The 15,854-nt window shown below is 44.0% G+C and overlaps 1 long non-coding RNA gene across 2 annotated transcripts; it reads right to left on the bottom strand.

The window, feature by feature from the left end:
- Positions 1-4,042: 4,042 nt before the first annotated feature.
- Positions 4,043-15,799, bottom strand: LOC116454668. 2 transcript variants are annotated; one of them, XR_004244162.1, is made up of 4 exons: positions 14,488-15,799; positions 6,617-8,565; positions 6,359-6,466; positions 4,043-5,487 (listed from the first exon to the last, which is right to left on the bottom strand). It is a non-coding gene; the product is annotated as an uncharacterized LOC116454668 (long non-coding RNA). The 2 variants fall into 2 exon arrangements; XR_004244160.1 differs by lacking the exon at positions 14,488-15,799 and adding an exon at positions 13,850-14,483.
- Positions 15,800-15,854: the final 55 nt, after the last annotated feature.

Genomic DNA, 15,854 nt, shown 5'->3' with positions numbered 1-15,854 from the left:
TGATCTGAAGGCATGAGAGAAAGCCACCCTCCCTTCCTTCTACACCAGCCAGTCACACTGTGGCTGTCTTCCTGCTGGATGAGGACCAAGTGGTCTGGAAAGGGAGTCACTGTTGTGCATTACTCTATTTCCTATCATAACATTTTGGGGTTTGTTTCCTTCACCTGCTAGAGCAGTTTTCATCCAAGAATTAAATGTTAATCCAGTTATCCACAGTAAACTTTCTAGCTTTAACAGGATGATGGTAGAAAAACATCTAGATTTGCTGTTCCTTATTTTCAGGACTAATTTCTAGAGGTAGTAAAGAGCCATATATACAGGTGAAATCAGAGAAAACTGCTGGTAATTGATACTTCCTAAGTAATAGCTTCACAGTGTGCTGCTGGTTGTATCAGCTTAAGTCTAACTTCAGTCAGAGGGCCTTCAAAATACGAGGCAGAGCCTGATAGCAACAATATCAATTAACAAGATGCAAAAATCTTGAGTGGAGATAAGAGGAACAGCCAAGCATAAATAACAATCAAGCTCTCGATACTCACACACTTCAAAAGAAAAAACACAACTATGCATGTTTATATTTATTTATTTGTGCTATCTATCAAGACATTTACCAGCCAAAGAGAAATGGGGGCACATAAGTTGAGTAAAAACTTGTAAGATGCTTATGCAAATCCAGCCAACTCTGAGAGCAAAATCTGGTTTTACCAGATGTAATACCTGCTAAACCCTCTAAAAGACACTTCAGCCTTACTTTGGTCAGTCCAAAAAGCTTAGACTAATCCACGTATAATATGTAACTTAACCAGGTTTCCTTGTCTATATGGCATTTCTCCTGCTCCCAAGAAAAGAGGCAGACATGATCCCCGTCAACCCAGCTCCCCGTGAAGGAATAAGCCAGTCTTGTAGGCTCTTCTCCGGGCTATTAGGAAGAGGTATACTGTACAGGACAGCTTATAAAGTATACTTGCTTCAGATTCACTCCAGAGAAACAACATATTCCAGTCCTACTCCATCCAGTCACCCAGACTCCAGGACATTAAATTAACCTGCCAAGTTTACTGCAGGCCACCTGACCATACCATTTAGCCCACAGTAAAGACAAAATCTATACTTAGCTACAGTGAGGAAAGCTGGCAACTCTGTGGAGAACCTAGTTATGTCAGTCAAGGAGATCAATGGAGAGCCCAGGCCTGGAGGCCAGTGACCTTGGATTAACACAAAACTTAAAGGAAAAAAATTAACAGTCTCAATTCAATAGTTATCATTCCAGAGAATTCAAAAGCCAGCCCTGCAGCTTACTGACCAAGGAAAAGTGCTTAATTTTGGAAATAGAGCAAGTACTCACCCATTGCTGGTACAGGAACAGAAGCAGAGAGCTGCTTTCCCAGGACTCCCAGGATGGCTCCCTATGCCACACAGACAGGTTCTTGGTGGCACCAGGTGTAGTGTGACACGTTGTAGTGGTTTTTCTGGAAGAAGTTACTACTCACCATAGAGAGCTTTCCATGGGCTGTCTCCAGAAGGTGCTCCCTCGGGGATCTCCCGCCCAGATAACGGTGAGGAGGTGGCAGGGGCGCTGAGGCACCTGCTGAGGGGTCTGGAGGCCACACACACTGCTAAGATAAATTTTCAGGCCTCAGATTCCTCAGTTCTGCCTCAGAGCATCCTTTTCTGCCTAAGCCTTTTCTCAACTTCCTCAATTGCCCCGGCTCATCCTTAACCCCCTCAGGTCAGCCTCAACTGCCGCAGGTCAGCCTCAACCACCCCAGCCCAGTCTCAACTGCCCGAGCCCAGAGCAGCAACAGCCCCTGAGGGGCTCCAACCGTCACAAAATGGCGGCCACGGAGAGGGCGCCCAGTACTCAGCTTACCGAGGAACCAGCACAGCTCCATGTAGGTAACACAGCCACACAGTGCTGCACAGACCATGAGGAAAGGCAGCCATGGCAGGAGACTGACACCTGCTCCTCCTGAGGTGTGGGAGTGTGTCTTGTTTGGTTCAGTCCGGGTCTCCCCTTTGGGTTTCGTGTTACTGTACCATCCCAGTTTATACCCTCCTGGTTTCGCGTTCATAACCCTGCTTTCTCTATTTGTCTCCTCCCAGACCCCTGCCAATCGCTCCGGCACCCCTCCCAAGCTTCTAGAAAGTTCTGGCAGGGGCGTCGAGTGATTGGTCTTGGGGGGAGGATCCGTCCCTTCCTTTCCCGAGATAGGTTCCCTTGTGTGTCCCTCATCCCGCAGACCCGTCCTTCTCCTTCCCTGATTCGATGCCGTTGTCATCCCCCCCGTGTCGCCACCCCCCCATAAAACCCCTGGCAGGCGCGCTCAGGGGGGCTCATTGCTGGACACCCCTGGGCGGCGAGGTCCCCTGTTCAGAGACACAATAAACCTTCCGGATTTCATCCACAATTGAGCCTGCCTCCTTCTTCCACCACCTGCCTCTATTGCCGCGGTCCTGTGGAAGGACCCACAAGCCAGACCTCTGGTCTCCCGGATTCCGGAGGCTGGCCCCGCAGCCTGCTGCGTCCAGAGCTGACCGGGCAAAGTGGGAACTGCTCCAAAAAGGACGCAGAGGCACTGAGGCACTGCCTGATGGACTAGGAAAAATGGCAGGAGATGGTGGGAAATGGTGGCTACCTCAGGGGCCCCTAAACTTGCCTCAGCCTCCCACAGACATGGGCCCTGACCCACCAGTCACAGCGCTGGCTGTTAAAAACCTTCTCTCCAGTGTAAACTCCAGCTGTACCCACAGAACACTCCCAAAAAGGGGTTTTCAGAGGTACAAAAAAGGTCCCTACCCTGTCACAGCTGACCCTAATTTAGAGAGGACGGCTGAAAACAGGACCTGCCTCACTTGGCATGGCTGTGAGAAAATTTCCTAGAGAAAGCTAAGAGATGTCTGATTGTGTTTCATAACTTTTTAATTTAAATGGCCACAATTAGGCCCTGGAAAGAGCAGGTTACAGGGGCAGTGATGTTCAATGGAAGTTGTGCAGTGCCAGGTTTTTTTTTTTTTTTGAGTAGCCACTGACTGCTGGTGCAGTGCTGGACATGTTAATGTACTTCTGCTGCCCTTAACACCTCTTCTTTTGTCTTCATTTAACCATTTTTAAGCAAGAAAGAATTTTTGGGTGAATAGGTCTGTGCACAGTAGGGCTGTGCTCTGTCATATGGCTATACAGGATACTGGCATGCAAGTCATAGCAATGCTGGCTATGCTCATGATCTGTAACTTTCTTGGGGACTTTTTATTTTTTTGCACTAGGTGAGAGATCCAGGAGGCTGATCCCTCAACTGGGAACCAGTAAGTCCCATTTGATGTCCAGCTTTTGCAGCAGAGCTGGCTGCCACATTGTGGCCTGTTCCCCTCAACATCACATCTGGCTGATGTAAAACACACATGTTTTGACTGAAGCTTTTTCTTTAAAATGCCAACATTAAAGGAAGGTTTGCTTTGTAAAACTGAAACTGTAAAACTCCTCTGAAACCCAGTCTGGGGGATTAAAAGAACCACATGAAAAGGGATAAATATGACCTGGACATTTACTTCCTGTGCAGAAGTTCGCTGAACATGTGCCTCCCAGCCTGTCGGTGCAAAATAAGACCTTCTGCTCTTATTCTCAGGAGGGAAAAAAAAAAAAAAAGAAGAAGAGAGGAAGACATGACAACTCTTCTATTTCATGGCTTATGTCAGATACACTGATTTCTTTACAGTGGCATCTCGTGCACCTTAAAACCAGAAAGATGCACAACTAGTAATAAGAAATTTAGTATTAACAAACTATTCTTATTTGTACTATATGGTAAAATTCAGCTTGATCCATTTTTAACTGGGAATCAGGGACAGAACTCCTTTGGGTTTCAGTGGGAATAAGATCAAACCTAAAGATACGATGGACTGAGTCCAAGGATTCTCTGATGATGTACAGAAGAAACACTTGGATAGACAGAGCTTCAGTTAGTCAGAAAATGGCTCACTTTCAAACAAACTAATGCAAGATGTTTATATCAGTATTGTCCATTTCAAGTATTAAAAGTCATGGTTGGGTTCCAAAAACAACTTTACTTAAATATTATGAGACTTGAAAGGGAAAAAAAATCAGTTATAGATTCTCTGTATTTATTTCCCAGGTTTTGAATCTCCAAGAAGATATCACATTTTTTTCTGGTTTCCTTTACTAATAGTGAACTGCTAGAAGCTTGATTATGTTTTAAACTGAAACTGACATTGTGATTTATTATAGTATGATATCAGAAGACAAGAGTCAGGAGGAAGAAATCATATAAAAGCAGGCAATACATTAAAGTCATTATTGTTCTCAAAATAACTTTTTGATCTCAGGTCCCAGTACACAAATTGCAGAGGACAAAATGCAATGCAATACAATGTAAAATTTGGCACTGCCGTTCTGTTTTTGCAAAAAAAGTCCCTTTATCCCAGTGAAGTTCCCCAGAAGCCAGTTACACATTAATTTGGGATTATATTTCTCCCCCATGGACAATGATGTTAAATTACACTGAAAGTGGTGTTAGTTTCCCAATAGTCATAATTTGGAGAAACACAACTTTATATACAGAGAGAAGACAGCACTTTAGATATAAAGACAGACTTCCAAGCAAAAATGTTGGACTGTGCACATGGAATGTTGTGGAGTACCTGCCTGCACCACTGGGTTGTAACTGCTGCAATAGCTCACCCTGTGGATGCACACATGGGATCCTAGATGGATCTGAGCTGGAAATTTTCTGTTGTTCAGGGTGCTTGAATCTGGACTTTGTCCGTTCAGCCCCCCTGTTGTTTGACTTCTTTGCTTGCTTATTTTATTTGTCTGTTTTTTAATTTTAGAGTGATTATGTCTGGATTGGTGTTCATTGGATAATGCTCCCTGTCCCATAAAGGAGATATAGACACCCAATAACCCCACACCATACTACGTTTTTCCCAAATACTCTACCAAGTGGGTTTCATCTTTGAGATGGACTCATCGCTTCTACTTCCAGCCTTAGTTTCTAATTCCATGGAAGCCTTTCCCATTGTCTGCTGCTGTTTAGAGCTGGTAAAGAAATCTTCCTTCTGTGTAACCATGACACAATTTAAAAAAAAAAAAAAAAACAACCAAATGAACTTTTATTTTCAAGCCAGAACCAAGAAAAACAAAGATGTGTTTCAAAGTCATTGCTCAATGGAGAAAAAAACAGTTCCCAAGTCCTTTCCAAACCCAAAGTGGACAGTTCCTCAGTCATTTCCAAGACGGAAAGAGGCCATTTTACGATCCAGAAAGCATCCATTTTCTGTGTCAGTCCTGAGCCAGGGAGGCTTGTGCCTGAGTCAGTTCTGGGGGGGGGGGGGGAAGGCTGGCATTTTTCCAAGCTTGGGAGTGTTGCTATCACAGCAATTGTTTGGTGATGCCATCCCAATAAAGCTTCATTACGGTGTTCTTCTTTCTATAAACCTCAGTGCCCTCCAGTGTCCCCAGCAATCACTTATCTAATATTAGGATATTAAAAAATATGGAAAGATTTTAAAGAGACTTATTAAAATGCAATTAGCAGCATGTACGACTTAAGCAGTGAGATTATTTTAAAAAATGACTTGATTGTGTGGAATGCCACACACCTTATAGAGATAATAAAGCTGCCAATCAAGTCCATTTTCAAATTAGGAAATTTTCATTCTTTTTTTACAGCCCCCTAAGTGAATATTAAAACTGATTGTTAACCTCGGAGTGTAACAGCAGCCCCTGAGCCCGTGAGCTCTGAAAGGGAGGTTTCATAACTGAGGGTAGCCTGGGCTTCACGAACCCCATTTGGACTGAGATCTCTGTGTTCATTTAAAGGGACACTGCTCACGCTTTGAATAAGGAAATCTGGAAAGCCTGCATGGGTCCCCTGTTTAGAAAGGGGCGAAACTCCAGAGCTTGCCACGGGAACCTAGGAGGCCAAAGCGCACTGGCTGCAGTGGCCCTGCCACGGTGTCGCAAGGCTGTGATAACCGGCAGGTAAGGCTGCCCCCGTATGTCCGATCACAGTATCTCCACGAATCCTGCACTCCCAGCACAGAACCCGCCTTTTGTCCAAGGAAACACGTGTACATTAAATGAATGTTTCTGTGGGAACACACCCCTTTGACATACTCGGGTTGCTGTGCATAGATTTTCAGTGGATGTTATTATTCTCAGTTTATGTTATTACTTCCCTCGCTAAATGTAAAACCCTGTCATTTACCTTGCCTTCTTTTTATTTAATTTCTGTCCTCCTGAGAGACAATCAAGTGTGACACTTCCTGCTATTTCACGTTGCTGGCATTTTTATTTCATTTATAAAAAAGGATCTTTCTCTGAGAAATTAAGTCACATTACCTTGACAGGTTACTCCTTTTGCAGCTCTTTACTCCACTGTCAGAGTAGATTTATTGGCGCTTCCTGGATTTCTCTCTTCAAGCTTGCAAACTGGAAATGATGAATTCTCTGGAAGGCAGCAAGCTAATTCTTAATGTGAATGCTTTATTTTTGGAAAAATGCAAAGATTCAAAGGGAGTCTCTTGGGAAGGGGTAGACAGAGATTCCAACTCCAAAGCAAGAGAATGTCCTTAACTTTAAATCTATGTTTAAATTTACCTTTGCTGATCCCTTTGGGAACACACACAGGTCTGAAGGTACGAATGTGGATCCTTCCCCATACTGGAGCCAAGCTGCTTTGCAGGAATGAGAGTCCAGACAATATCTAAACAGACAGAATGTCACTGAGTTTGGAAGAATCTAGGATAGAAGTTATTTTACCAGCACATGTACAGTCTCATGACTGTAACTCCCTCTAGAATCTAGCTGTGGCACCTGGCTCTGCTTAGGATTTGCGTGGAAGCTATCTACACATCTTTTCAAAGTAAATAATCTGCCTGGGTGGGATAATGGGGGTTAGGAGGATGACAAATTGGGTTAATAAAATGTCAACAAGAGCCAGGTTTTAAGTCTGGAATGAGTCACAAGTGAAACAAGTTTAGTGGCCAGGGTTCACCCTCGATCTCGAACTGTTATTTGTCTACATCACTGAGTACGCACAAGTCATCCAGTGTAATTCAGCATAACTGACAATCCAGCGTTGGCAATATTGTCCGAGTGGAGAGGGGAGAAAGATGTTACTGCCTCATTAGTCGTGGCACAGTTAATGAGAAGCACTGAAGAAACAGTAGCCACAGAGATGGCATTAGACCTCCAAGTCTCTGCTGAAAAGCAGTATCCCAAGAACACCCCATGTCTTGTGCTGCTCCTGAAGCTTTTAATGTGCCTCTCTTCTGCTTGCCAGAATGGAGCAAGCGTTTTCATGGCTCACCCTTTAGGCGGTCTGGGTGGAGAATGTTTGTGGTGGTTTAGTATGCTCATCGGGATGAACTGAGCATCAGTGATATTTTGGGAGTCAGAAGGCTAGAAGGGAAAGAAATGCAGTCAGTCAGTATCGAGGTGCACCAGAGAAGACACGTGGAGACTCAGGGAGCTATAGTGCAGGTGGGATAATAGAAATGCATAAAAGAGTTCTGAAAATAACTGTTGATTGTTGTTTTTTGTTGGTTTATTTTTCCCATTTCCATAAGCAACTACTCACTGATAAGCAAATATTATGATTGGAACCACACTGGCAATGACAAAGAGAATTAAGGATATGTAATGGACATCTAATCTTTGGGTCTGTGAGCTACTAAGTGTATGGTAATGCCAGAACGATAAATAACTTGGCTACTAACATATTCTAAAATTAGTTCAAGCAAAACAAGCATTCACTAAAATACTGAGAAAATTCCTGTCAGGGAAGAGAGATTATGAACAAGTGAAAGATTTGAACAAGTGTTATGAAAGAGTGTTATGAAAGAGCGATTGCCAGGCTGGAAAGAAACTTCAAAAAGCATGAAGACTTTGTCCTAGAAGCTGCCTTGCTTTCCTTGATTAGGATCAGCTTCAGGAAAAGCCTTACCGTGGGTGCTGGCAGAACCAGACGTGAAAAGAATAAACTCTACCTAATGCCAAATCTTCCAGCTGCAGCTTTGACAGCAGGAATCGCTCTGCAAGTCTGTGTTTCAGCAGTTACACAAATGGCAAAGCAGTAGGAAGTCTGATACGCAGCAATTCAAATATGTTAGACCAACCAACTGATAAAACAACCTTGCATTATTTGTAGCAACTTATTGACCAAGATAAGTTTTGATCCAAACATTCCTGAGCATGGAAGAAGTGAATAATTAAGTGACACAGTCATAGCTCCTGTGTTTCTTCTCTACTCCTAAAAACAGGCATGGAAAATCTGAAATAGAAATCTGTATTTTTCTTTATTGTTGGAAAAGGGGAGAGAGAAGCATATTGAGAGCATCCCTTCACTAGAAAAGCATACTTTCAAATCCTGGGATCTTGCCACCCACTCTTGAGCTTCCCCCACCCAGCTGTTTTGCAGGATGTGTGGCTGCTCCAGGCTCCCCATCTGCCTCTCGCAGTCCCTCCAGGTGTCAGCCTTGCACTTTGCATGAGGTTTTCTTCCCTCAGACACATCTGAAATGAAGCGCTGGGTTCAGTGGAGATTCCTGACAAGAGAGCATCAGAGATCTTAAAATATTAAATGCATTCCCTAATTTAATTTCAGAAAAAAATGCTGAATTATCAGACTCCCACCAGGCCTCCTTCAGAATGGTCAAACTGATGCCATGGTGTATGGGAGGGGATCTAAATGGGTCCATTAGCTTTCGGGAGGATCTGCCAAGGAAACTCTGAACATCCGCCAGCCCAGAAACAGTCCAGGAGCCAGGGCTTTCACTTGAGTTTTCTTTTTTTAGGATGTAATTGACACGACTGTCCTTTCCTTGGCCTTAATCCCTAACTGCTTCCCAAGACACTAAAAGCTTTTGCTCTCCTCTGCACTCCTGCACATAAATCAGGACTACACTGAGATTTTCTCACTGGATCTCATCGTGGTAAAGCCACTGGAAGCTCGAATGCAGGAAAGCGTATGCAGGCCCACCACAACATCTGACCCTGCTCTGACTTCAGGGTTAAGATTGCTGTCAGTGCTAGTTTTTGGTTTACGACGAACACTCTAGGAAAGACAGCAAAGAGAGATAAATGGGCCTTGTCAGACACACTTATACCTAGAGGACTGCACAGATAGCCTGGATGTCAGCAGTAGGATTCCCCTTAGGATGTTGCTGTAATTTACGATATTGCTCAGAATTGGTACAATTCTTCAGGCAGGTCAAATTTCGGAGGTATACTTAAAACTACATGCATGAGCAATAATGCATGAAACTGTGAAAACAAAGATCCATCCTTTGACAGAGCAGGAAGAGGGCTGTGTCAAGGCTGAGGTTTTGTGGTGTGGGAAGCTTGCAAAAATACGTTTGTTTCAGATTTAAGTGTTTTTCAGTTTCATGAGTAGAAATGAGAGGCGTGGCAGAGTCTTGATGTCATAGGTTTTGAGATGACATCTATGTAGAAGAAACTGGGTTGAATTCAGGGTTTAATTATTGTAGTGTAGCCACAGAAGAGCTGTTGGGTGGCAACAATTTTCAGTAACTTCTGAGCTGGAAAGGCTTCAAATATAGGCTGTGATGGATCCAAAGGTCTGTATACGTAACCTGTCATAGGATGACTTGCAAACATGATAACAAATGCAGTTTCCACAAGGTCTTTCAAAAAGTGTGAGTGTTTCAAGATTTTTATGGTTGTTAGGAGCAAGTTTGTCATGACAGCACAATTCTGGGTGTCAGGTGACACTACGGTTTTTCACTATGGGCTTGCAGAATGACCCTGGGGAGCCTGGCTTATCCCAATACCTCAGTTTTCCAAATGGTTACCTACAACATTACTGGCCAGAACTGGATTAATTAATTGCATTATAAATTTAAGGGCAAAAAGAAGACATTAAAAAATTCAGAGAGAGAAAGATAGAAGTCAATCACCTCTGGCAGTTTCAACTACACAAAAAGTCCATTTGGTCACATTTGGTTGATCTGTAGCTCTCACCACTCTCATCAAGGATGACTTTCACTTCTACAAGCATTAGTTCTCCCCTTTCTGTGGATGTCAACTATTTCTCATGTAAAGGTCTTGCTCCTCTTTCAGAATTACCTGTATTGAGGCAAATAATGTGTTCCCTTCCTTTCCTTGTTGAAAGTCATTTACATGAAGAATCACAGAACTGAGATTATAGATACTGGGGCAGGGAATGCAGAAATACAGCTTAGGCTGGACATTTGGGTGGTCCTCAATTTATGGTGGACAGCCAAAGAACAAAGGTCTGATGTCATAGTAAATAATTTATATTGCAAATGATTTAAAATAATGAAAACCCATATGCATTAAATTTTGACCTGTACATCCATTTGAGATATTTTAAGTAGACAAAAGATAGATTTTACATAAATCTTCAGTAAATGTATTTCGAAAAAATATCACCAGGCACTAAAGCGTAACTATTTTAAAAACAGTCTTTGTCTTACCCTTCAGCTCTTGCTTCAATGTGCATCATTCAAAACCAGCAAAAAAAAAAAACAACTCAGACTGTCTGCCCTGTCCTTGAGCGAAAAGCAGAAAAAACATAGAAGGAAAACTAGACAAAACAGCCTGCGAACAGATCCTGCCAAAGCTGTCCTTCACACTATTCCAGGTGTTACAGGAATAGCTGTTACACCTTACCCAAGCCACCTGTGGCTTTTGAAGGAGTCTATTTCCAACCCCCTGTGTAAATTCCAGTGTTTGCACTCAATATTTAGAACCTGTCACACACCACCACGTGCAATTTTTGTGGACCAGTTCCCAGTCAGTGGGTTTTATCCTTCGGTTTATGCCAACCTACGCTGATAGAAGTTCATGCTCTTCCATGCTAGGAGTTACTATAGAATCTAGCCAAAAAGACTCTCTGAATCCCAGCTCCAGTACACTGTACAAGGCATCAAATTCCTTTGGAAGATGCCTGGCACATCAGCACCGGGAACTGAGCTCTGGGAACTGACTAGATACCTCTGTGAATCCCAGGGAGAAATTCTTCCCACGCTCTGCTATTGGATGCTCTAGAAAGGCAAGGGAGATGACTTGCAGAGGGTTTGATCTTACTCTGCCAAACAAAACAGAGCAAAGTGAATTTTGCATTCTCTGTGTGCAAGATGCAAACGTTTGACAGTTCCCACAGGTACCACTCAAACAAGAGGGTGGAGATGGCAGATAATCCCCACTGCCGTTTTGAACTCTTCGCAGCTCGCAAAGGTAGGAGCCAGCAGTGGCTTTGGAGCTCGGAGGGGCCTTTTGTCACCATTTGGGTTTCCAGTTACTACAGAAGATTCTTAGTTGCTACCAGAGCTCTCAGCCAGGCCAGTCCTTTTGTTTGCTGAAGCTGGGTTTGCTGAGTAGCAGCCAGGACACCACTGCACCTGGATGGCTGAGCCCCGGAGTTCCAGTGACATGGACTCCAACCAGCCTCACCCAATAGCTGCTAGGGCTGAAAGGACCCAGACTGATGGCCACTGAGCCCTTCTGGAACTTTAGACGAGCCAAATCGACAAAAATCTGATTGTGTTTGCTGAGAGATTAAAAAATGCATCGCCTGTTCTAATCAGTTTGGAAGAGTTAAGTAAATTAGGAGATGAATCAAAAGGAATGGGGAAACTCTTCCTCCTTAAGAAACAGGACTAAACTATCTCAGGTGGGTTAGAAATGAGATAATTGGAATCATCATTTCATAGGATCATGGGAAAAATACCTAAAATATTTCAGGCACTATAATGAAGTCTTAAGTGTTTTAACTGAGGGAATTAGGAGGAGTGTGAGAACCATGGACTAGGTGATCTTTCCAGGTACTTTACGTGGGTGCAAACTACTTAATTTGTTCCAGGGAAACTTTTCTTTAGTAGTTGTTTTAGGCTGCTGGGTATGAGTAAATTTTTATGTTGATAACTTGCTTGTGAATGGAAAGCTCTAATTATGGCAGGTATTTAGAGAGAAACTGTTCATCCTCCTTATATTCCTGCCTTGTTCTGAGAAACTTGATGTTGTGGGGGAAAATAAAAGCCTCCCACTGAGTGCGGAAGAGAAGTCGGATTTATTAACTAATGACAAAATCAGGCTGTCTACAATCTGATTACACTGATACGCCACTATTCATGAAATTCTCCCACCGTTTAATGCTCTGTGATTAGGAACAGGCCCAGGCACTTCATGTTTTTCAGTACCCACAGTTGCATGATGTTTTTGTATCAGGAGCTTATATTTAGGTGCCCATTGATGTTGTTTTTCATCCCAAGTGCTTTTGGGAGGGTGAGCAGCTGATCATTACATTGAGTTTGCTTGTACCCATGAGCACACTTAACCTAGAGCAGCAAATAGTTATTGTATTGCATTTTGTTTTGTGCCTGTGGGCACACTTAAGTCAATATACATGATGGCTAGCATCACATATTGTATTTGTCTGCACCCATGGGCCCTTGGAATTGCCAGTGTGAGGGAATTGGCGAATTAACTAGTGGTATGCCCACTGGTGTAGTTACTTCAAGAGCAATGCTACTGTTAATTGCTTAACTTAAACCTAATAAAAATGCAAAATAACAGAAGGAAAGTGCTGCAACAATCCCAATTCACACAGAAAATGGATAGTAACATTTGCTTAATTCTAAGCTTGTTTGTTGCCAAAACTGAGGAAGAAGCTTTTGGAGCAGAAGTCTCTGTTAGAAGTCTCTGTTATGGCTAATTGCCCCTCTCTCCCTCCCTGTTTTACAGCCAGCACAAAGCTCCCTACTCTCGTCAAGCTTTTACCTGCATGAAATCTAGTTCAGGGCTGGTGCTTACTCTGCTCATTAGTGAAATTACCACCAGATGCTGTGTGAGATGGAGGTCGCTCTGGCTCAGCACCACAACGACCTCTTCAACAGCACTATTGCTAAACTCTGAGTGGAAATAGTGCAGCAGGTAATGTTGACACGCTGCAATTACCGCTCCATCCTCACAGCATGTTCAAACAACACTGGCTGTCTCCATGCTGACTTGGCAACACCAGAACTGGCTTTGGGATGTATATTGTGGATCACTAGAAAATGTAGGCATTTCAGGAGCATTAGCATCTCTTGTTAGCCTGTGTCTAGGCAGCTCCTCTCACAACTCCGTTGAAAAATGGTAATTAAATGATAAGACTGAGTCTAAAGTCACACTGGCCTAGATGGGCTGAGCTTCAGTGGTGCTGGGAGCTAATTTTTGCACTTGAAGAAATCTAAAGTGGGAGTCTTAAATACTCTCAGCAGAAGCCATTAATGCAAGGTACTGGATTAACCTTTTCTAGCAGTAGAATCATCTGTCCTTACTAATAACCCTTTATTTTTAATTTTTTTTTTTTTTTGACCAGTGCAAAGAAGGTCAAGCTAGGGGGATACTGAGTACACAGATTGGATGAGTGCCACAAAGGAGCAGATGAGGGGAGAAAAAGGTGGTCAAATAGTTTTCCTTATAATAATATGCTACAGTCCACAGGTTGAGTTGCTGAGCTGGTTAGACAAAGCTCTGCAGTACATTTTTTTCACTATGATGATGGCAGGCAGGACTTCACAGCTCTGCTAATGCCAGCTCTGTGTGGCTTCCTGTTCATAAAGATCTTGTAATAAATACTGACTGTGTTACAGATGTCTCTGGTGTGACTCCTGGCTAATGTGACTGACAGACCAGATAAGCCCATTAGTAAAGTATCAGAATAAAACTGGAGATGTGGAATGGCAATTATCCAGATGGAAAATGACAGATTAAAACCGTACAGCAATTATTAATGTATAGCTTTTTACTATTATCACTGCAAAGTAAAAAAAAAAAAAAAAAAAAAAAAAATTGAGTGTTTACCTAGAGGGTGATACTACTGAAGGCAGACAGTTCACCTTATAAAAGAGACAAGACCAGGTGGAAAATACCATGTTCCTGCCACTAGTGTTTTCCTCCTCCGTGTGGTTCTCTTGCTCACAGCCTTGTCCTTCCTGTGACTACAGCTCAGGAAAACTTGTGTAGATGAGCTCTTCTGAACTTTTTTTTTAAGAGGCAGAAAAGCAGCAATAAGAACATGAGTGTCCCTTAGCCATCATGGCTTTGGAGTTCAGGAGTTTATAATACTGTATTATGAGATATAACCATTAAGTCTTTCAATAAAGATAGGGGAAATTGGGTTTAGAAAGAATTAAGCCATGTTATAGCAAACACTTACTGGTTATTAAAGGACAGGGCTAGAATTACTAGCTGTTTTAAACTTCTAGCAATCCTGCAAAATTGTTTTATACAAGCTCAGCGAGCAGGGCAGTAAATGGAGGAGAAGCACAAAAAAATCCCAAACATCTTGAGGAATTAATGAAGACATTGATTTTGAGCAATGAACCAGTTGTTGGGGACAGTGTCAGACTAGACAAGTACGAGACACAGAACCGAGTTACCATGAAACTGCATTAGTCAGCCTGGTTAATCTAGTTCTTCCCAACGTCCTCAGGAAATACCTGCATGAGATCTGCAGAGGCATGTTGGATCAGTTCTTCCTACCCAGTGCAGAATGATGCTGTTCAAATACCAACATGACTCAGCTGGTATTGCTCACATGTCTCTGTTGCTGAGAGGGTTTGTGTCCTTTCCCACCTTACAGGTAACACTCAATGCCAGCACTGCCAGGCTGATGCCAATAACAAATGATTGCATCTCTAATGTTTCCATCCTCTTCTGACAGCTTCTGTGAAAAAAGTATCTTCAAGTGCACGTGGAGTCTCCTCCTGCCCAACTGGAAGAGCCCTGGGTACACTTCAGATGATTTCACAAGGAAGTTCTCCCCAGGGATGGGGACCTCTCATCTTCCCTGGAAACGCTGCTCCGGTACTCAGGCCTTGTTAGAAGTGTCCGTGGGGACTATGATTGGTTTGTTTTTACCCTTAAGTTATTGGAGGGGTTTTGGGTTTGGGGTGGTTTTTTTTGTTGTTGTTGTTCCTTTGTGGTTTTTGTGGTTTGTTTGGTTGGTTGGTGGTTTTTTTGTTTGTTTGGGGTTTTTTTGTTTGTTTTGGGTTTTTTTTTGCTAGAAAACACAGAATCACAGAATATTCTGAGTGGGAAGGGATCCACAGTATCATCCAGGCCAACTCCTGCACCGCACAGCCCAACAATCCCACCCTGTCCCTGAGAGCCTTGTCTAAACACCCCTTCAGCTCTGGCAGCCTGGGAGCCGTGACCACTGCCCTGGGAGCCTGTTTAGTGCCCGACCATCCTCTGCGGGAAGAATCCTTTCCTGATATATTTGCCTAAACATCCCGTGACATCATTCCAGCCGTTCCCTCGGGTCCTGTCACTCGTCGCAGAGATCGGAGCTACCCCTCCGCTGCTCCTCACCAGTAAGGTGTAGGCTACGACGAGGTTTCCCCTCGTTCTTCTCCATGCTGAACTGGCCAGGTGACCAAGTTTGGGTTTTGGTGGGTTTTTTTTTAATCAGCTGCGCTCGTTCTTTCCGGTAGTGGAGACGGGCGAGAAGCGTCGCCGCGCTTTGGCAAGGCTGTCTTTGCTCGCGGCTGCTCCGAGCGAGCTGTTCGGGGCCGGCCTGGGGGCCAATGCCTACGGCGAGCTCGGAGCCCGGCCATGACCGCCCTCACCGACAGGTCCCGGACGGCGCCGCTTCCCGGCAGCTCCCGCGCTCGCGCAGGCGCGGGCAGGGCCGCACCACCGGCCCCGCGCTTGGGGGAGCGCGGCTCGGAGCGCTGCCGTCGCCGCCGCCGGTTCCGAGAGTGCCACCCGAGCTCCGACTGAAAGCGGGTGGTGCGCGCTGGGGCACGGCCCGGGCTTCACGTTCTCCCGCGTCCCGATCGTCCCGCCGCAGTTCGTCCCCCAG

The sequence above is a fragment of the Corvus moneduloides genome, chromosome 22 (assembly GCF_009650955.1).
Source record: "Corvus moneduloides isolate bCorMon1 chromosome 22, bCorMon1.pri, whole genome shotgun sequence".
NCBI lineage: Eukaryota > Metazoa > Chordata > Aves > Passeriformes > Corvidae > Corvus > Corvus moneduloides.
Note: the sequence above shows the minus strand (reverse complement) of the source record. Positions and strands in the feature narration are given on the sequence as shown.